The sequence below is a fragment of the Hemitrygon akajei genome, chromosome 1 (assembly GCF_048418815.1).
Source record: "Hemitrygon akajei chromosome 1, sHemAka1.3, whole genome shotgun sequence".
NCBI classification, from domain to species: Eukaryota; Metazoa; Chordata; class Chondrichthyes; order Myliobatiformes; family Dasyatidae; genus Hemitrygon; species Hemitrygon akajei.
This window is the reverse complement of record NC_133124.1, coordinates 83,390,793-83,412,511: the sequence shown is the minus strand read 5'-3', so window position 1 is coordinate 83,412,511 and position 21,719 is coordinate 83,390,793. Positions and strand designations below refer to the sequence as shown.

The 21,719-nt window shown below is 40.0% G+C and overlaps 1 protein-coding gene across 4 annotated transcripts in view; it reads right to left on the bottom strand.

Annotated features, from left to right (window-relative positions):
- Positions 1 to 21,719, bottom strand: part of ldlrad4a (low density lipoprotein receptor class A domain containing 4a) — a 247,393-nt gene that overhangs the window by 151,228 nt on the left and 74,446 nt on the right. Inside the window, exon 1 of one of the 4 annotated variants that reach the window (XM_073046768.1) lies at positions 9,108 to 9,208. The exons of the other annotated variants lie outside the window; for them this stretch is intronic. The gene's annotated coding sequence lies outside the window, so the exon portion shown is untranslated. Of the gene's footprint in view, positions 1 to 9,107; positions 9,209 to 21,719 lie in introns of those variants that run through there. 4 annotated transcript variants of the gene reach the window in all.

Genomic DNA, 21,719 nt, shown 5'->3' with positions numbered 1-21,719 from the left:
CCAGGTGAGGTGACACTTCACCTGTGAGTCGGCTGGTGTGGTATACTGCATCCGGTGCTCCCGGTGTGGCCTTTTATATATTGGCGAGAGCCAACGCAGACTGGGAGACTGTTTCATGGAACACCTACGCTCGGTCCGCCAGAGAAAGCAGGATCTCCCAGTGGCCACACATTTTAATTCCACGTCCCATTCCCATTCTGATATGTCTATCCATGGCCTCTTCTATTGTCAAAATGAATCCAAACTCAGGTTGGAGGAACAACACCTTATATACCGGCTGGGTAGCCTCCAACCTGATGGCATGAACATTGACTTCTCTAACTTCCGTTAATGCCCCTCCTCCCCTTCTTACCCCATCCCTGACATATTTAGTTGGTTGCCTGTTCTCCATCTCCCTCTGGTGCTCCCCCCCTTTCTTTCTCCTGAGGCCTCCCATCCCATGATCCCTTCCCTTCTCCAGCTCTGTATCACTTTCGCCAATCACCTTTCCAGCTCTTAGCTTCATCCCACCCCCTCCGGTCTACTCATATCAATTCGCATTTCCCCCTCCCCCCTCTACTTTCAAATCTCTTACTATCTTTCCTTTTGGTTAGTCCTGACGAAGGGTCTCGGCCCGAAACGTCGACATCGCTTCTCCCTATAGATGCTGCCTAGCCTGCTGTGTTCTACCAGCATTTTGTGTGTGTTGTTGTTTGAGTTTACTTAATCTACTTTTATTATTTTTTAAGAATCTTTTCCTTGGGGTACACACTAACGTATTGTTCAAGCAGTTGTTTTAAAAATTCCCTCTTGATAAGGCTACTTTAAATTAGGAGTTTAGATAAATTTATGCATCAAATCATTTTCTTCAAACTGGACAAACCAGGAAATTCCATTTTTATGGTGCCAGATTATACATTTATTATAAATTTACAAGAAATTTAGCTTTAAATGTTAATCTATGAGTTTAATTTTGTGGAGCTGGAATTTCTTTTGTTTTTTTTTCCCTAACTATTTTGAATGTTTTGCACCTTGGCCACTGAGGAAGGCTGTCATGTTTGGCTGTATCCGTGTATGGCTAAATGATAACTAAACTTGATTTGATTTGATTTGGATGTCTCAAGTAACTCAGATCAAAGTTTTTCAGAATAAAGAATTGAATTATGCCAAGTCAATAACGGCATTGTATTCCGTACCTTTTGTCATCCAAGTGAGTAAAAAACTTCCATTTATTCTTGTGTTTCTAGGTAAAGCAAATGGCCATCATTGACTAGAACCTTTGGAAAAATTCTGGCATTCCTCAGCACAGGCATCATTACATTGTACTAATGCCTAGCAGCGAAACCTGAACTTGGTGTTGTTCTTCAACTTCAGTAGGTGACCTACCACCAAATCTGTACCAGGTGAGATTACTTCTATAGAGCATATCGAGAAGGGCTGCATCCGAGCCTGGAATGGCAAACGCACTGCTAGAACTGACAGAACTGAGTAAATACTGCCCAGTTCACCACGGACTCATCGTTTCCATCCATCAAATCCATCTTCCTAGTGCATTTCTTGAGGAAGGCTAATAATATCATCAAGAATGCCTGCCACCCTAGCCACTCTCTATGATCCCTTTGATCTTCTGGGATAAGATATAAAATCTTCAAAGCCAGAATGACCAGATTCAAGAACAGCTTCTTCCCCACTACTATCTGATGTGATTCTGAACCAATCACATCTTTCACATCCCCTTCCCAGTAGTGGTGTAACATTCTTAGAAACTTAATTCTACCTCTCTCAGTTATTCCATTATTGCCACAAATCAGATTACTGCACAATCTTTACACTACTCTGTTTGTTTTGCAATTACTGCTGTTTTTATCGTTGTATTTATTATTACCATGTATACTGATTACTCTGTGGCTTTATGCAAGTAAGGAAGTTCACTGCTTTCTGGTATATATGACAATAGACTAATCTGATCTGTTGGGACATGCAACAGTAATAATGAGACCACAAAAGATAGCAGCAGAATTATACCATTTGTCCCATTGAGTCTGCTCCGCCATTTCATCATGTCCAATCCATTTTTCCTCTCAACCCCATTCTCCTGTCTTCTCCCCATAACCTTTCACGCTTTAACTAATCAAAATTCTATAACCTCCATCTTAAATACACACAATAACTTGGCCTCTGGAGCAATATGTGTCAACAAATCCCAAAGATTCACCACCCTCTGGCTAAAGAAGTTCCTCCTCATCTCTATTCTAAATGGATATTCCTCTATTCTGAGGTTGTGCGCTCTAGTCCTAGACTCCGCCACTATAGGAAACATCCTCTCTACATCCACTCTATCTAGTCCTTTCAACATTCAATAGGCTTAAATGATATCTCCCTTAAATTTTTCTACATTCCAGCATTTACAGGCACAGAGCTATCAAATGCTCCTCAGATGATAACCCTTTCATTCCTACAATCATTTCAATGAACTACCTCTGAACCCTCTCCAACGTCAGCACATCCTTTCTTAATTAAGAGGTCCAAAAGCCCCTCATATCATTTAAACCACCAGCTGAAGTGGTGTACTGGGATATGCCACTTGGAGGCAGATATGAGAGGTTTAGGAGATGGAAGAGGACTAGTGATAACCATCCACCCAACTAAGTAGAGTGCAGCTGCTAAACATCACAGGTACTACCTCTATCCATAGACTCCTACACCTATACCACTGGCTCTTATCTTGCTAAGCAGCCTCACGTGCATTGTCAAAGGCCTTCTGAAACCCAAAATTCACCGATTCTCCAATGTCTATTCTGCTTGTCGAAACAATAGTTGTTGTTCCTTTTTGCACCTTATGGAACACTGAGCAGCATTTTTGCTATTTCCGTAGCACTTGATTGCTTTACTTTTACGAGGCCAAGTTGCTAGCTCGATGCTCAACCCAACACAAATGGAAAGTGTTCAAGGAGCTGACCGGATTTGAACTGGGGACCATTTGCCTTGAAGTCTAATGCTGATGCCACTACACCACTGATTGGCTAAAACAATAGTGATTCATAGTGAGAATGAGGTGGTGATAGACAGGAGCTACAAGGAGGTAGTCACCCCTAGGTTGTAGGAGATAGATAACTGGGTGGTGGTCAGGGGAAGTAAGGGAAATGTACAGCTAGTGCAGAGTACACCTGTTGCCTGTACCCTCAATAATAAGTATATAACTTTAGATACTACTGAGGGGGGACAACCTATCGGGAGAGTGCCACAGTGACCGGGACTCTCACACTGAGTCTGGTACTTTGGCTCAGAAGAGAGGTGAAGAGGACTGAAAGAGATTCTTTAGTCAGATGAACAAAGATGAGGTTCTGTGGGCATGATAGAGACATCTGTATGGCATGTTGCCTCCCTGCTTCCAGGATCGGGGATGTCTTGGATCATGTCCACGGCATTCTCAAAGGTGAGGATGAGCAGCCAGAAGTCTTGGTACATATTGGCAGCAATAATATTGGTAGACAGGGTGAGGAAGCCCTGAAGTGGGATTTTAGGCAGAAAGCTGAGAAACAGGACCTTCAGGGTAGTAACCTCTGGATTGCTGCCTGTGTAATGTGTCATGTGCCAGTGAGGGTAAGAATAGGATGATTTGGCAGGTGAATGTGTGGCTGAGGAACTGGTGCAGGGGCAGGGGTTTAGATTTATCGATCATTGGGATTTCTTCAGGGGAAGGTAAGACCCACGCAAAAGGGATGGGTTACATCAAAATGGAGGGGGTCCAATATCCTTGTGGGCAGGTTGGCTAGAGTTGTTCAGGTAGGTTTAAACTAATTTGGCAAGGGGATGGGAACCAGAGTGGTGGTGCTGAAGATGAGGTAGTTGGGGTACAAACAGAGGCAATGTGTAGTAAGACTCCTAGCAAGGACAGGTTGATGATAGAGCAAAACTGCAGTCAACAGGATGAGATGTGACATAAAATGCGGACAAAATCGAAAAGGGTGAATACAGGACTGAAGGTGTTACATTTGAATTAGTGCAGTATACAGAATAAGGTTGATGAACTTGTAGCACAGTTACAGATAAGCAAGTATAATGTTATAGGCATTACTGAATCAGGCTGAAAGAAGATTACAGCTAGGAGCTTAATGTCCAAGGATACACATTGTATTGAAAGGACAGGGAGAAAGGCAGATTGGGAGGGGTTGCTCTGTTGGTAAAAAATGAAATTATATCATTAGAAAGAGATGACATAGGGTCAAAATGCATTGAATCATTATGGACAGAGCTAAGGAACTGCAAAGGTAAAGAGACCCTGAAGGGAGTTATATACAGACCCCCAAACAGTAGTAAGGAGGTGGTCTATAAGTTACAACAGGAAATAGAAAATGCATGCCAAAAGGGCAATGTTACAATAGTCACGGGGTATTTCAATTTGTAGGTGGATTGGGAAAATCAGGTTGGTGCTGGATTCCAAGAGAGGCAATTTCTAGAATACCTACAAGAAGGCTTTTTAGAGCAGCTCATGATTGAATCAATGAAGCGGTCAGCTATTCTGGATTGGGTGTTGTGCAATGAACTGAAATTGATTAGAGAGCTTAAGGTAAAAGAATTAGGGGCAAGTCATCATAATATGATTGAATTCACCCTGAAATTTGCGAAGGAGAAGCTAGAGTCAGATGTATTTACAAAGTAATAAAGGGGATTACAGAAGCATGAGAAAGGAGTTGGCAGGAATTGATTGTAAAAGAACACTGGCAGGGATGACAGCAGAGCAGCAATGGCTGAATTTTCTCAAACAATTCAGAAGGCGCAGGATATATACATCCCAAAGAGGAAGAAGTATTCTAAAGGCAAGATGACACAACCATGGCTAACAAGGGAAGTTAAAGCCAACATAAAAGCCAAAGAGAGGGCATAAAATAGAGCAAAAATTGGTTGGAAGGTCTGAAGGTAGATAAGGCAACTGGACCACATGGTGTACACCCCTGAGTTCTCAAAGAAGTGGCTGAAGAGATTGTGGAGGCATCAGTAATAATCTTTCAAGAATGACTAGATTATGTAATGGAAGACTGGAAAATTGCTTATGTCACTCCACTCTTCAAGAAGGGAGAGTAGGACAAGAAAGCAAATTAATGTCCAGTTAGTCTGATCTCAGTGGTTGGGAGATGTTGACTCATTATTAAAGATGAAATATCAAGGTATTTGGAGGAACGTGATAAAATAGGCCATAGTCAGCATGGTTTCCACAAGGAAAAATCTTGCCTGAAAAATCTGTTGGAAGTCTTTGAAGAAATAACAAGTAGGATAGACAAAGGAGATTCAGTTGATGTTTTGTACTTGGAATTTCAGAAGGCCTTTGACATGGTGCCACACATGGGGCTGCTTAACAAGCTATGAGCCCACGATGTTACAGGAAAGATTATAGCATGGACAAAGCAGTGGCTGATTGAGAGGAGGCAAAGTGTGGGAATAAAGGGTGCCCTTTCTCATCGATTGCTGGTGAATAGTGATGTTCCATGGGGGTGTGTGTTGGGACTGATTCTTTTTATGTTATAGGTTAATGATCTGGATGATGGAATTGATTGCTTCGTTGCAAAGTTTGCAGATAATACAAAGGTAGGTGGAGGAGCAGATAGTCTTGAGGAGATACAGAGAATGCAGAAGGACTTAGACAGATTAGGAGAATGGGCAAAGAAATGGCAGATAGATACAGTGCCAGGAAGTTTATGGTCAAGCACTTTAGTAGAAGAAATGGAAGGGTTGACTATTTTCTAAATGGAGAGAAATTACAAAAATCTGAGGTGCAAAGGGATGTAGACCATAAGATATAGGAGCAGAATTAGGCCATTTGGTCCATTGAATCTGCTCTGCATTTTCATTATGGCTGATATAATTTTTCTCTGAGCCCCAGTCTCCTGCCTTCTCTCCATATCCCATCATGCCCTGACCAATCATGAATCTATCAACCTATGACTTAAATTTACATAAAGACTTGGCCTCCACAGCTGCCTGTGGCAAAGAATTCCACAGATTCACCACTCCCTGGCTAAATAATTTCCTCCTCATCTCCATTCTAAAAGGACACCTCTCTATTCTAAGACTGTGTCCTCTGGTCTTGGACTCTCCACCATAGGAAACATTCTCTCCACATCCACTATATCAAGGCCCTTCACCATTCAATAAGTTTCAATGAGGTCACCCCTCATTCTCTGAATTCCAGTGAATACAGGCCCAGAATCATCAAACGTTCTTCATATGACAAGCCATTCAATCCTGGAATAATTTTTGTGAACATCCTTTGAACCCTCTCCAGTTTTAGCACAAGCTTTCTAAGATAAGGGGCCCAAACCTGCTCACAGTACTCCAAGTGAGACCTCACCAGAGCTTTATAAAGTTTCAACATTACATTCTTGTTTTCAAATATTAGTCCTCGAAATGAATGCTATCACTGCATTTACCTTCCTCACCACATACTCAACCTGCAACTTAACCTTTAGGGAATCCTCTCTTTGCACCTTTTTTTTTGTTTTTTTCTCTCCACTTAGAAAATAATCAACCTTTTCACTTCTTCTACTGAAGTGCATAACCATACACTTCCCAACACTATTCCATGTTGTGTTTTTTTGCCCATTCTTCTCATTTGTCTTAGACCTTCTGTAGCCTCTCTACTTCCTCAAAACTACCTGCCCCACCAACATTCTTCATATTGTCTGCAAACTTTGCAACAAAGCCTTCAATTCCATCATATAAATCAGAGATATATAACATAAAAAGGTACGGTCCCAAAACAGCCCTGTGGAACACCACTAGTCACCAGCAGCCAGTCAGAAAAGGCACCCTCATTATTCCCACCCTTTGCCTTCTGCTAAGCAGCCACTACTTTATCCATGCTACAATCTTTCCTGTAATACCATGGGCTCATAGCTTGTTAAACAGCCTCATCTGTGATACCTTGTCAAAGGCCTTCTGAAAATCCAAGTGCACAACATCAACCGATTCTCCTTTGTCTACCCTGCTTGTTACTTCTTCAAAGAATTCCAACAGCTTTATCAGGCAAGATTTTCCCTTGAGGAAACCATGCTTACTACAGCCTATTTTATCATTGTGCAGGATTCCCTAAAGGTTAATTTGCAGGTTGAATCTGGGATGAGGAAGGCAAATGCAATTTTAGCATTCATTTCAAGAGGATTGGAATATAAAAGCAACGATGTAATGTTGAAACTTTATAAGGCACTGGTGAAGCCTCACTTGGAATATTGTGAGCAGGTTTGGGCCCTTTATCTTAGAAAGGATGTGCTGAAATTGGAGAGAGTTCAAAGGAGGTTAACAAAAATATTTCCAAGATCAAACGGCTTGTCATATGAAGACCGTTTGACACTCTGGGCCTGTATTCACTGGGATTCAGAAGAATGAGGGGTGCCTTAATTGAAACCTATCAAATGGTAAAATGTCTTGATAGAGTGGATGTGGAGAAGATGGTTCCTATGGTGGGAGAGTCTAAAATCAGAGGACACACGCTCTGATAGAGGGTGGTGAATCTATGGAATTTATTGCCCCAGGCAAATGTGGAGGCCAAGTCTTTTTACTTAGGGCAGAGGCTGATAGATTCTTGATTGGTCAGGGCATGAAGAGATTCAGGGAGTGGGGAGAGGCAGGAGATTGGGACTGAGAGGAAAAATGAATCAGCCATGATGAAATGACAGAGCACACTTGATAGGCCAAATGGCTTAACTCTACTCCTAAAGTTTATGGTCTTATGGTCTTACTTCAAAGATGAGCAACTGCAAAGGTAAAAAAAAAGCTTTAATTACAAATTTTCCATTAATCGAGTTTAGTTAAATATTTTAATTATTTGTAAGTGTTTAATTGTTCCATTTAAAAATATATATTTTACATGCTTTAATTGGTTCATTGAATTTAGGTGTTTTTGGATGTTTCAGAACATCAGATATTCATAAAAGACTAAAACTGGGTGTGGCTTTGATCCTTCACAGCTCTGATCCTTCGTTGCAAAACTTGTTCTAGCCTGCAAATGAGACAGAAATACATTGTCTCTATATCACTGAGAATCAGAATGGCTTTGGATATCAAGTCAATTTCAGTGAGTCTAGAAAAGATAAAGTAATGTTTCCCATGTGGGTCGGTGGCAAGCAGACACATTGCTGGCAACAATGTACACATTGATACAAAAAGTTGTATCAAAAACATGAAGCTACTTTTGAATAGACAAATCTTCTTTCCTTACTAGTTTATATTCACATGATAATCAACACTGCAGTTTTCATTCCAATACAATATGAACAGAAAATAATGATTACATCTTTAAAAAGTTTCTTCTAATTTAGGATCACTTTGTTATACAGGTAATGTGCTTTTCAATAAACCCAACAATAACACTCTATTACACACCTTGCAGAATGAACATGGGAATTATTTTTAAGCCACCGTCTGTGGCTGAACAAATAATCATCCAGGTATTTAGATTTTCATTCCTGCAAACTTGCTTAGCATAGAAATGGGACGTCGGCCCAGGATAATGAGGTAATGTCTAGCTTTTAAGCCAAGCTGTGGAACTGGTAAGACAGTGCGAGTAAACATTGTCCTACAGATGACAAAATTTATTTCAACTACAGCTCAAATAAAGACTCAATTATACATTTACTTGTGCAGTTTCCTGCTTACATCAACTAACACAATTTTCCTAATTTGTATTACGTAATTTCACAACACAATGAAATCACATCTACTGTACTGAAATACATAATTGAACTATTAAGCCAGAGGGATAATAATACATGAACATAATAAAAAGCTTGTTCTTTTTGGTTAATGCAAATATTAATATAAACATATTTCATTCCAAAAAATGCCCACTCTTGGTAACATATGCTTTAAGCTTCATAAATTAATTTAATTGACAGTGGTAATGCAAGCTTAAATGATGACCATCATAAAAATTCAAAAACCTGCAATACTGGAAATATAAAATAAAAACAGAAAATTATGGAAACATTCAGCTGGTCTGCCAACAGCTGTGGAAAGAGCAAACAAGTAAACAATTCAGATCAGAGACCCTCTGTCACTAACATGGACAGGGATCATCTTAGACAAACTAGAAACAATTTTCATCAGGTTCAGATAAATAGACAAGGACTTACGGTTTCCAGTATTGGTCACTGCATACCTAAGAAAACAGAGTTAACAAAGGCTTTCTTGCTCTGTTCCCCTCCCACCATCTCTTTTCCAGTTTAGAAGCTCAAGCCATTTATATAATACAAATGGTCTGAGGCCAAGATCAATTGATTGAGCAATATTTAGAAATTTTGGCTTCAGATTACTAAGAAGCACTCTCTGCATTTGGCTGCCAATATATGTACTGCATATGTTCTTTCAAAAGGCAGACATCAATGATGGCAATAAATGCACATTCAATGCCATCATCCCCTCAAAATAATCAATAAGCCTTGAGACCTTGGCCTTAATACCTCCTTGTGAATTTGTATCCTCAACTTCCTCACTTGCAGACCCCAATCAATTCAGATCCCCATCACTGAGCACATCTACATGAAGTATTGTCACAGGAAAGAAGCATCCATCATTAGGGGCCCCCACCACTGAGGACAGACTGTCTTCTCACAGCTACATTCAGGAAGCTGGTATAGGAGCCTCAGAACTCACTCTACCAGGTTCAGAAAAAGTTATTAACCCGCAGCCACTCAGCTTCACTTGCCCCACCATTGAAATGTTCCCACAACATACGGACTGAATTTCAAGAAATCTTCATTTCAAGTTCTCAATATTTATTGCTTATTTATTTACTACTAATTTTTCTTTTTTGTATTTGCACAGTTTGTTGTATTTTGCACACTGGCTGAATGCCCAAGTTAGTGCAGTCCTTCATTAATTCAATTATGGTTATTACTCCATTATAGTAACACTTATGTACTTTCACAATTAATTTACTTTGAACTTTGAATTATTCATTAATAAAAGTCATCACTCTCCAGCTGCTATTTTATTGCAAAACAGAGGAGTTAAGAGGGTGAGAAGGGAAATTCCAGAAAGAAAGTTGGATTGGGGAGAGGGTAATCTGATAAAGAGAGGGAGATGTCTAATGGGAGAGATGTCAAAGAGAGGAGACAGGGTGTTGGCTCAGAGACAGAGATCTGTGGGTAAACTGCTGTTATGCCCTCAGTGGATGTATTCTAGATTCCAAATGTATTCTGAATTCTTTTCTGCAAATTATTTTGATCTTCATTTATTTTCACCAAATTCCTTCTCATGTTATTGAATTTGTCCTAGTTGGGGGATGGGGATGTGCAATTTGGCTGGATAATTTTTCCCCTTTTGGCACAATGGGTTTGTGAAGAGTAGGTTATGATGTATTATTTCAGTAAGTAATTAATATAGCAAATAGAGGAATGCACTGTGTATTTTATTTATTTGGACTTCAGAAGTCATTTGATAAAATCCCTAACAAGAAATGAGTAGTTGAAGTTAAACTCACGGAATCGAAAATAAATTACTTCACTGGAAAGAAAACAGACAGGGGTAAGAAGGCAAAAAGATGGCAAAATTGGGCAGGTACTCAAATTTGCATTATGCCTTATATTATTAGGAATACTTATAAAATACAAAGCATGCCAAAGAATGTTAGATATCCAAGTATCCAAAGATAAAAAGTCATGCTAGGTAAAGCCTAGCAATGCAGCACAGAAACAGGCTATTCAGCCCATTTAATCCATGCTAACCTATTTATGCCAATTCCTATACTAATCCCATTGTATACAACTACTAATAGACACAGTAAGGTCAATTTAGTAGTTGATTAAATGACCCAACTGCATGGTTTTAGAACATGAGAAGAAATCAATCACTGGGATGATACCCATCCATTAGTCAGAGTACTACTACAGCACAGGAACAGACCTTTCAGCTCATATGTTCACAAGGAGAGTATGCTTATGACACAGGCAATGTGAAGATTTGGACTGAGTTGTACAGAGGAAGGTAAAAATGTAATAATTAATGAACAGGCAAAACTGGCAAATAGATTTCAATGCATGTAAATAAGTGAGAATTACAAAGGAGAAAAGCTTTCCAAATTGCAAAAAAATGGAGATCCAAAGGCTTAGACAGATGAAAAGTTCAGGATAAATTTATTATTAAAGTACATATATGTCACCCTATTCAACCCTGAGATTCATTTTCCTGTAGGTATTCACAATGAAAAAACACACACAAGATGGACAAACAACAATGTGCAAAATACAACAAACTGTACAATACAAAATGGAAATAAATTAATAACCAAAAAATATTGAGAACATGAGATGAAGAGTCCTTGATAGTGAGTCCATAAGCTGTGGGAACAATGTAGTGTTGGAGTGAGTGAAGTTGAGTGATGTTATCCCCTATGGTTCAAGAGTCTGATGGTTGAGGAGTAGTAACTCTTCCTTAACATGGTAGTGTGAGTCCTGAAGCTCCTGTATCTTCTTCCTGATGGCAGCACAGAGAAGAGAGCATGATCTGAATGATAGGGGTCCTTGATAATGGATGCTGCTTTCCAGGGACAGTGTTCCTTGTAGATATGCTCAAGGGTGGGGAGGGCTTTACCATGATGGACTGGGCTGTATTGACTACTTCTTTTAGGCGTTTTCTGTTCTAAATGCTTATCCCTCAATTTTGAGGCTGCGCCCTGTAGTTTGGATACCCCCACCATAGGAACCATTCTCGTCACACCCACCATATCTGGTCCTTTCAACGTTCAGTAGGTTTCAATGAGATCCCTACACATTCTTCTAAATTCCAGTGAGTACAGGTCTAAAGCTGCCAAATACTCCACACATGTTAACCCTTTCATTCCCAGAATTATCTAAGGGAACCAGCTCTGGACTCCCTCCAATGACAACACATCATTTCTGAGATATGGAGCCCAAAACTGCTGACAATACTCCAAGTACAGCCAGACTACTGTCTTATAAAGGCTCAGCATTATCTCCTTGATTTTATGTTCTATCCCCCCTTGAAATAAAAGCCAACATTGCATTTGCCTTCTTTACCACAGACTCGACCTGTAAATTAACCTTCTGGGAGTCTTGCAAAAGGACTCCTAAGTCCCTATGTAGCTCTGATGTTTGAACCTTCTTCCCATTTAGATAATAGTCCACACTATTGTCTGTTTTGCCAAAGTACATTATCACACATTGCCCAACACTGTATTCCATCTGCCACTTTTTTGCCCATTCTTCCAGTTTGTCTAAGTCCTGCTAGAACCACATTGCTTCCTCAGCACTACCTACTTCTCCACCTATTTTTGTATCATCCACAAACTTTGCCACAAAGCCATCAACTCCATTATCCAAATCATAGATAAACAATATGAAAAATCTCTGAGGAACACCACCTGTCATTGGCAGCCAACCAGAAAAGGCCCCCTTTTATTCGCACTCACTGCCTCCTGCCTGTCAGCCATTCATCTATCCATGCCAATATCTTTCCTGTAATGCTATAGGACTTTATCTTGTTAAGCAACCTCATGTACCTTACCAAATACCTTCTGAAAATCCAAGTAAGTGACATCCACTACCTCTCCTTTGTTTACCCTGTGTGTTACTTCCTAGAAGAACTCTAGCAGATTTGTCAGGCAAGATTTTCCTTTACAGAAGCCATGCTAACTTTGTCTTACTTTATCATTAGTCTCCAAGTACCCCAAAACCTCATCCTTAAGAATAGACTCCAACACTTTCCCAACCTCTGAGGTTAGGCTAATTGGCCTATAATTTCCTTTCCTCTGGAGTTACATTTGCAATCTTCCAATCCTCTGGGACCATACCAGAATCAAGTGATTCTTGAAAAATCATGACCAATCCATCCATTATCTCTTCAGTAACCTCTCTCAAAACTCTGGGATTTAGTCCATCTGGTCCAGGTGATTTATCTACCTTAACACCTTTCAGTTTGCCTAGCACTTTTTCCTTTGTATTAGCAATGGAACTCACTCCTACTCCTTGACACTCACTGACCTCTGGCACACTGCTAGTGCCTTCTACAGACACTGCTAGTGTCTTCTCCATTAAATTCATCTGCCATTTCTTTGTCCCCCATTACTACCTCACGAGCATAATTTTCCAGTAGTCTAATATCAAGTCTCATCTCCCTTTTTCGCTATATATAACTGAAAAACTTTTAGTATCCTGCCTTATATTATTAGCTAGTTTGCTCTCATATTTCATCTTTTCCCTTCTTATAGCTTTTTTAGTTGCCTTTTGATGGATTTTAAAAGCTTCCCAATCATCCAAGTCGCTCCTCAGATTGATATGTTTCATCAACAACCTATGTAAGTAAGCAAGTAAAGAAACAAGAATGCTAACAGAATGAAGGCTTCAGCAACAAAATGTTGGTGGAACACAGCAGAACAGGCAGCATCTATAGGGAGAAGCACTGTTGACGTTCCGGGTTGCTTGAATTTCCAGCATCTGCCAATTTCCTCGTGTTCAGCAACTAGAGTTTTTTTTTAAAATCTATTATGTTTATATAAAGTAGAGATAGCCCAGGGAATAGTAGAGATAGCCCAGGAATCATAGACCAGTGAGTCTTACTTCGGTGGTTGTAAATTGATGGAGAAGATCCCAAGAGGCTTGACTTTGAACATTTGGAGAGGCATAATATGATTAGGAATAGTCAGCATGGCTTTGTCGAAGGCAGGTCCTGCCTTACGAGCCTGACTGAATGTTTTGAGGAAGTGACTAAACACGTTGATGAAGGTAGAGCAGTAGATGCAGTGTATGTGGATTTCAACAAGGCATTTGACAAGGTACTCCATGCAAGACTTATTGAGAAAGTAAGGAGGCATGGGATCCAAGGGGACATTGTTTTGTGGATCCAGAACTGGCTTCCCCACAGAAGGCAAAGAGTGGTTGCAGACGGGTCATATTCTGCATGGAGGTTGGTGACCAGTGGTGTGCCTCAGGGATCTGTTCTGGGACCCTACTCTTCATGATTTTTATAAATGACCTGGATGAAGAAGTGAAGAGATGGGTTAGTAAATTTGCTGATGACACAAAGGTTGGAGGTGTTGTGGATAGTGTTGAAGGCTATCAGAGGTTACAGTGGGTCATTGATAGGATGCAAAACTGGGCTGAGAAGTGGCAGATGGAGATCAACCCAGGTAAATGTGAGGTGGTTCATTTTGGTAGGTCAAATATGATGACAGAATCTAGTATTAATAGTAAGACTCTTGGCAATGTGGAGGATCAGAGGGATCTTGGGGTCCGAGACCATAGGACACTCAAAGCTGCTGCACAGGCTGACTCTGTGGTTAAGAAAGCATATGGTGCATTGGCCTTCATCAATCATGGGATTGGGTTTAGGAGCCGAGAGGTAATGTTGCAGCTATATAGGACGTTGGTCAGGCCCCACTTGGAGTACTGTGCTCAGTTCTGGTTGCCACACTATAAGAAGGATGTGGAAACCATAGAAAGGGTGCAGAGGAGATTTACAAGGATGTTGCCTGGAATGGGGAACATGCCATATGAGAATAGGTTGAGTGAACTCGGCCTTTTTTCCTTGGAGCTATGGAGGATGAGAGGTGACCTGATAGAGGTGTATAAGATGATGAGAGGCATTGATTATGTGGATAGTCAGAGGCTTTTTCCTAGGGCTGGAATGACTAGCACAAGAGGGCACAGTTTTAAGGTGCTTGGAAGTAGGTAGAGAGGAGATGTCAGGGTAAGTTTTTTACACAGGGTGATGAGTGCATGGAATGGGTGGTGGAGGCAGATACAATAAGGTCTTTTAAAAGACTCTTGGACAGATACATGGAGCTCAGTAAAATAGAGGGCTAACCGTAAGTCATTTCTAAGGTAAGGGCATTTTCGGCACAGCTTTGTGGACCGAAAGGCCTGTATTATGCTGTAGGTTTTCTGTGTTTCTAAAGAACTGGTAATCCAACTATGGGTAATTCAATTTCAATTCAATTGTCATTCAGCCATATGCATATCTACCGTGAAACAAAACAACGCTCCTCTGGACCAAGTTCACAACACAGTACATATAACTCACACATAACACAAAGTAATATTACTACAAATAAATTAACAATTAATAAGATGCACTTATGACATTCTATTACAAGAATCTGCAACCATTTTTGCTTTTAGACATTAGACAATATAAATAAGAAGCAGAATTAAGCCATTTGGCCTAGTTAAAGAGAATGTGATGATTTTGGATGAGTTACAATGTAGATTTATGAGAATTATCTCCAGTCATGATGTTCCATTTTTAGACTTCTATATCACCTCAAGGCACATTCTTATAAACTTAATGGAGACTATCCTTCAAGCCAGGAATCACTGGAGGCAATAGAAGCAAATGCCACCCAGATTTCAATCTTTTATTTGTTCAGAGTTTAAAGAAAAAAATTCATGACAATTGAAACCACAACACATGAAGATCAAGAAATACAAAGAAAAAGGTAGAAATCATCATAGAAAAATCATACAATGGTTACATTTGTCTGGGAAACTATCTGCTGCAAAAGGACAAGTATGAAACGTTGACCAGAGTCACTAATTTTGAGTTGTGATGGTCAAACTTATTAATAACAGTGGGGCTTGTTCCTCCTTGAACTTTGATGAGGCCCACAAACCACAAAATACTGAAAGAAAATTGAGAAAGCATAGTACAAACACATACTATGAGGCTTGACTCCTGTTATAAAAAAATTTGGTGATGTCTTCCATTTATCAGTAGATAGCAGTATTCTAATCTCTGGGAAATGCAAGAAGGATAGATACCACAGAAAAATCCCGAGTGTGCAAGTAAAAATTGAGGAACATTTAATGACAAGAAGCAATTTTCTGAGTTTTAACAATTTTTTACCTCATCCAAGAAAACTAATCTACTCCATATTTAGAATATATAAGAAATAGCATTCTGAAGCAAAATTTGCCTTCCTTCAAAAATTGTGTGACTTGTATAATTCAGGAGAATGTCTTCAAAACATGGTGCAAGATTACCTAAACAAAACAGACATTAAAGTTTTCTAAAAGGTATTTTTTCTCAAAATGACTTACTGCCCCAGAATATAACATGGAAGATAACAAATCCTAATTCTGTAAAAGCTTGAACAGAAGTGAAGATCTCAAATTTCAGTAAAATACCATATTTTGCTTTGCAAAACTTTCTCCTGAAACTATGGAACCATGCCTCAGCTGATTTTATCCAAAATTCATTTTGGCTACAGGAAAACAAATTTTCTGAAAGGGGACACATTAACTTTTTCATTTAGAACAGGGATTCCCAACCTTCTTTTATGCCATGGACCCCTACCATTAACAGTCCACAGACCTCAGTTTGGGAACCCCTGATTTAGAACTATGCCATTCGTAACACATCAAATACTTTGACATTTAAGATACCTGTAATTAAAATCTAACAACACAACTGCTTTGTCACACAGAATTCATATGCAAATTCAAAGTATGTATCAAAACAGAAGACAAAATAATTGCGAATACATGTTTTTACTCAAAGCTCAAAATGTATATTCACATATGCTTTATACCTTACATATATATCGATAATCTTCCATTCAGATTTTAATGCCTTATTTCTTAAATAATCAATGGTTCTCATTTTTTAGCAGGCAATGATTATAACCTGCCACATTACTAGCGTTCAGAATTTAAACCGCCAAGTCCTTCTTAACAGATAAATTCAACCATATGCATTGCAGGATTATTGATAATATGCGGTAATGAATGCAGGAAAAGAAAATAATTTAAAGTATCAGCCATTTTATTTATCTTCCCCTCTTACGTATCTAATGCCTAATTCTGAATCACATTTGTCCTCCTTGTAGTGAGACCCATAAAGTATTACAAAACAGCCCCTAAGCTATGTGCCAGGGCAATGAGAGAGAAGTAAGGCACTGGTATGAGGAGTTTTATAAAATGGAATGGTGGTTATTCAGGTAATCATGCCTGTGCTGGCTCCTTGAAATAGCTACGTTATCAAATCTGGTTCTGCACCTCATTCTTTTCCCGTAACCTTCCAAATCTTCAAGTATACATTCAATCTTCTTTTGAAAAAGTTATTTGCAATTGGATAACTTTGAATATTCACACAGTACGTTCTAAATTTTAACAATGTCCTGGGGTGGGGTGGGGTAAAAAGCTTCTCCCTTCTTGTTAAAACAGAACTATATATGTTACAAGAATAATAGGGAATGCTGCCTCGCTCTGCCATTCAATAAGACTGGGTAATATTGTGCCTCATCTACTTTTCTGTTCGATTTCCAAATTATTTAACTATTCTTATTTCTACTTATTTGACAAATGACTTCAAATCTAGGGACTGTGGTTTACAGTCTATCTGAAAGAGGAAATAGATTAATTCTGCCTATATGCACTGTGCGATAAAGCAGAAATACAGAAGGACCACAAGAAGATGAAGTCCCTTTAATTATTCATTCCCCAACAACCTGCCAGTGGGCATTAAGTATTAATCAGCTGAATTATTTCCATTCTGAACAAGTAGATCAAAATAAATTTGATGCAACTACATAAACCTCTGTAGTCTATGCTTTAAAATGTTTCATTGAAATACTATTGGTAAGTTAGCTGAAATACAATGGGGGATCCAAGGATTTGATGAGTTGCCTGACTGGCAGACCACAGTAAATGCACTTGCAACACTGTGTGTCAAATCAGAGTGGTCAGCAGCACTGGGGCTCCACAGGGGACTGTCCTGTCTCCCTTTCTCTTCACCATCTACACCCCGGACTTCAACTACTGCACAGAGTCTTGCCATCTTCAGAAGTTTTCTGATGACTCTGCCATAGTTGGATGCAACTGCAAGGGAGATGAGGCTGAGTACAGGGCTATGGTGGGAAACTTTGTCACATGGTGCGAGCAGAATCATCTGTAGCTTAATGTGAAAAAGACTAAGGAGCTGGTGGTGGACCTGAGGAGGGCTAAAGTACCGGTGTCCCCTGTTTCCATCCAAGGGGTCAGTGTGGACATGGTGGAGGATTACAACTACCTGGGGATACGAATTGATAATAAACTGGACTGGTCAAAGAACACTGAGGCTGTCTACAAGAAGGGTCAGAGCCATCTCTATTTCCTGAGGAGACTGAGGTCCTTTAACACCTGCCGGACGATGCTGAGAATGTTCTACGAGTCTGTGGTGGCCAGTGCTATCATGTTTGCTGTTGTGTGCTGGGGCAGCAGGCTGAGGGTAGGAGACACCAACAGAATCAACAAACTCATTCGTAAGGTCAGTGATGTTGTGGGGGTTGGAACTGGACTCTCTGATGGTGGTGTCTGAAAAGAGGATGCTGTCCAAGTTGCATGCCATCTTGGACAATGTCTCCCATCCACTCCATAATGTACTAGTTAGGCACAGGATTACATTCAGCCAGAGACTCATTCCACCGAGATGTAACACTGAGTGTCATAGGAAGTCATTCCTGCCTGTGGCCATCAAACTTTACAACTCCTCCCTTGGAGTGTCAGACACCCTGAGCCAATAGGCTGGTCCTGGACTTTTTTCCATTTGGCATAACTAACTTATTATTATTTAATTATTTATGGTTTTATATTGCTATATTTCTACAGTTGAGAAACTGAGTTACAGTGAAAGGTTGACTAGGTTAGGACTTTATTCCTGGAGCGTAAGAGAATGAGGGGAGATTTGATAGAGCTATATAAAATTATGATGGGTATAGATAGAGTGAATGCAACCAGGCTTTTTCCACTGAGGCTAGGGGAGAAAAAAACCAGAGGACATGAGTTAAGGGTGAAGGGGGGAAAGTTTAAAGGGAACATTGGGTTGGGGGGGGGGGCTTCTTCACACAGAGTGGTGGGAGTGTGGAATGAGGTGCTAGATAAAGTAGTAAATGCAAGGCTTGTTTCTGTGCTGTAATGTTCTATGGTTCTATGGTTCTACACTATTCTTGGTTGATGCGACTGAAACGAAACCCAATTTCCCTCGGGATCAATAAAGTATGTCTGTTTGTCTGTCTGAACAGAAGGGTAGCATTCATCACCTGGTTAAGCCAGATACTGATTCATCAGGATTTCGGATTAGTTGGACAGAGAATTATCAGAAGTTTACTAAATGTATTTGTTTGTAAAGAATTTGATATTGTTCATCAGAAGGCAGCAATGAATACAAATTCAGTCATAGAAACAGGCCCTTCGGCCCACCTAGTCCATGCCAAACCATTTAAACTGCCTACTCCATCGTCCTGCATCGGGACCATAATCTTCCATACACCTACCATCCATGCACCTATCCAAACTTCTCTTAAATGTTGAAATAGAGCTCGCATGCACCACCTGATCTGGCAGCTCATTCCACACTCTTATCACCCTCTCAATGAAGAACTTTCCCCTCATGTCCCCTTCAAACTCAATTTTCACCCTTCACCCATGACCTCTAGTTGTATTCCCACACAACCTCAGAGGAAAAAGTCTACTTGCACTTACCCTATCTATACCTCTCATAATTTTGTATATATCTATTAAATCTCTCCACAATCTTTTACATTCAAAGGAATGAAGTCCTAACCTACTGAATCTTTCCTTATAACTCAGGTCTTCAGGTCGCGGTAACATCCTTGTAAATTTTCTCTGTACTCTTTTAACCATATTTACATCTTTCCAGTAGGTAAGTGAGTAAAAGTGCCCACAATACTCCAAATTATGCCTCACCAATGTCTTACACAACTAAACATAATATCCCATCTCCTGTACGCTGTACTTGGAATTATGAGGCCAATGTACCAAAAGCTTTTTTTTACAACCCTATCCATCTGTGACGCCACTTTCAATGAATTATGGACCTGTATTCTCAGATCCCTTTGTTCTACAGCACTTTTCCGTGCCCTATGTCTTCAATGTGATTCTGGAATTGTTGGAGCCTGTGATTTGCAGTTTGGAGATTGTTTGGGTGTTTCAGCACTCTGCAGACTCCAAGGGGATTCTGGGAAGCAGAGGCAGCATGTGGGAACATTGTGGTGAGAAGGCTGCAAACCAATGTTTGACTCTATTTTGCAAATTCTAACGACAAGGGAGATTGAAACGCCAGCTGCCTGCCTTATTATCACTGGTGAAATCGCTCTGCTACGGAGAGGGGAGACTGCCTTTTTATCACTGTTGAGATTGCTCTGCTATGGAGAGGGAGAATGTTGCTCAGGTTTTCTGCATTTTGGATGTGGACTTGTACTCCGGTCTTCTGTCTTGTGATTTTCTTATATCTGTGTTTTTCACCAATCTTTCTAGGTTTATTTGTGTGCAGGGGAGGGGGATTTTTGGGGGTGAGTATGCCTGTTCTGATTTTGTTAAATTTTTGTGCGGGGAGGAGAGATTTGGGGGTTGATTATTGTGCTGCTATATTTTTCTTCGTTGGTTTTGCAGCTATCTGGCGGAGAAGAATTTCAGATTTGTATACTTTGATAATAAATGAACCTTTGAAGCCATATGGTGGCATATATGTACTTTGATAGTAAAATATGCTTTGAACTTTGAATAAGTACCTTATTTGTTTCTATCTTCCTATATCTGCTATGCACCTTTTTTTTTCCTTAATGAGGGCTTCAATCTCTCTTGAAAAGCAAGGATCCCTCAGTACTTATACCTTTAATTCTGATAGGCATATACAAACATTATACTCTCAAAATTTCACTTTTGAACGTTTTCCACTGACCAAGTACACCTTTGCCAGAAAACAGCCTTCCCCAATCCACACTTGCCAGATCCTTTCTGAAACCATCAAAATTGGCCTTTCTGCAATTTAGAAAGTCAACTGCAAAAATATATTTTTCCATATTTACTTCAAAACTAATTTATTAAGATAACAGTAAGTTACCGATATCAATGTAGATTCAAATTTCACTAAATAATTTTAAAATGTTCTAAGTAAACATTGCAACACCAAGATTAAAGTTAGTGAAGGTAATAAGATGGCAGAAGTCAAAAATTAACTGGCTGCAATATCTCAGTCAATAGTGGTTTTGTTAGCTATAAACAAAGACAACACACAAAATACTGGAGGAACTCAGCAGGTCAGGTAGCATCTATTAACATAAGTAAACAGCTGACATTTCAGGCTGAGATCCTTCATCAGGACTGGAAAGGAAGAGGGAAGAAGTCAGAGTAAGAAGCTGGGGGAGGGAGGGCAAGGAGAAGGCATTTATTAGAAGCTGATAGGTAAAAGCAGGTGGGTGGGGGAGGGGAATGAAGGAAGAAGCAGAGAGGTGATGGGTGAAAAAAGTAAAGGGGCTAGAGAAGGAGGAATCTGACAGGAAAGGAGACTGGACAATGGGAAAAAGGGAAGGAGAGGCACCAGGGGAGGTTATAAGCAGGTGAGAAGAGAAGAAGTAAGAAGGGAGCCAGAGTGAGGAATTAAAAATGAGGGAAGGGGCAAGGGGAGAAGTACCAAAGGATGGAGAAATCAACACTCATGCCATCAGATTGGAGGCAAACCAGACAGGATATGAGGTGTTGCTCCTCCAGCCTAAAAATGGCCTCATTGTGGTAAAAGATGAGGTAGATGAGGCCATGGAACAACATATGGAAATGAAATAGGGATTGAAATTAAAATGGTTGTCCACCAGGAAATCCTGCTTGTTATGGATGGAGCGAAGGTGCTCAACAAAATGGACCTCCAATCTATGTCGGGTCTCACCAATGTATAGGAAGCTGCATTGGGAGTATTTAACAGTAGACAAGCCTAACAGATTTGCAGGTGAAATGTTG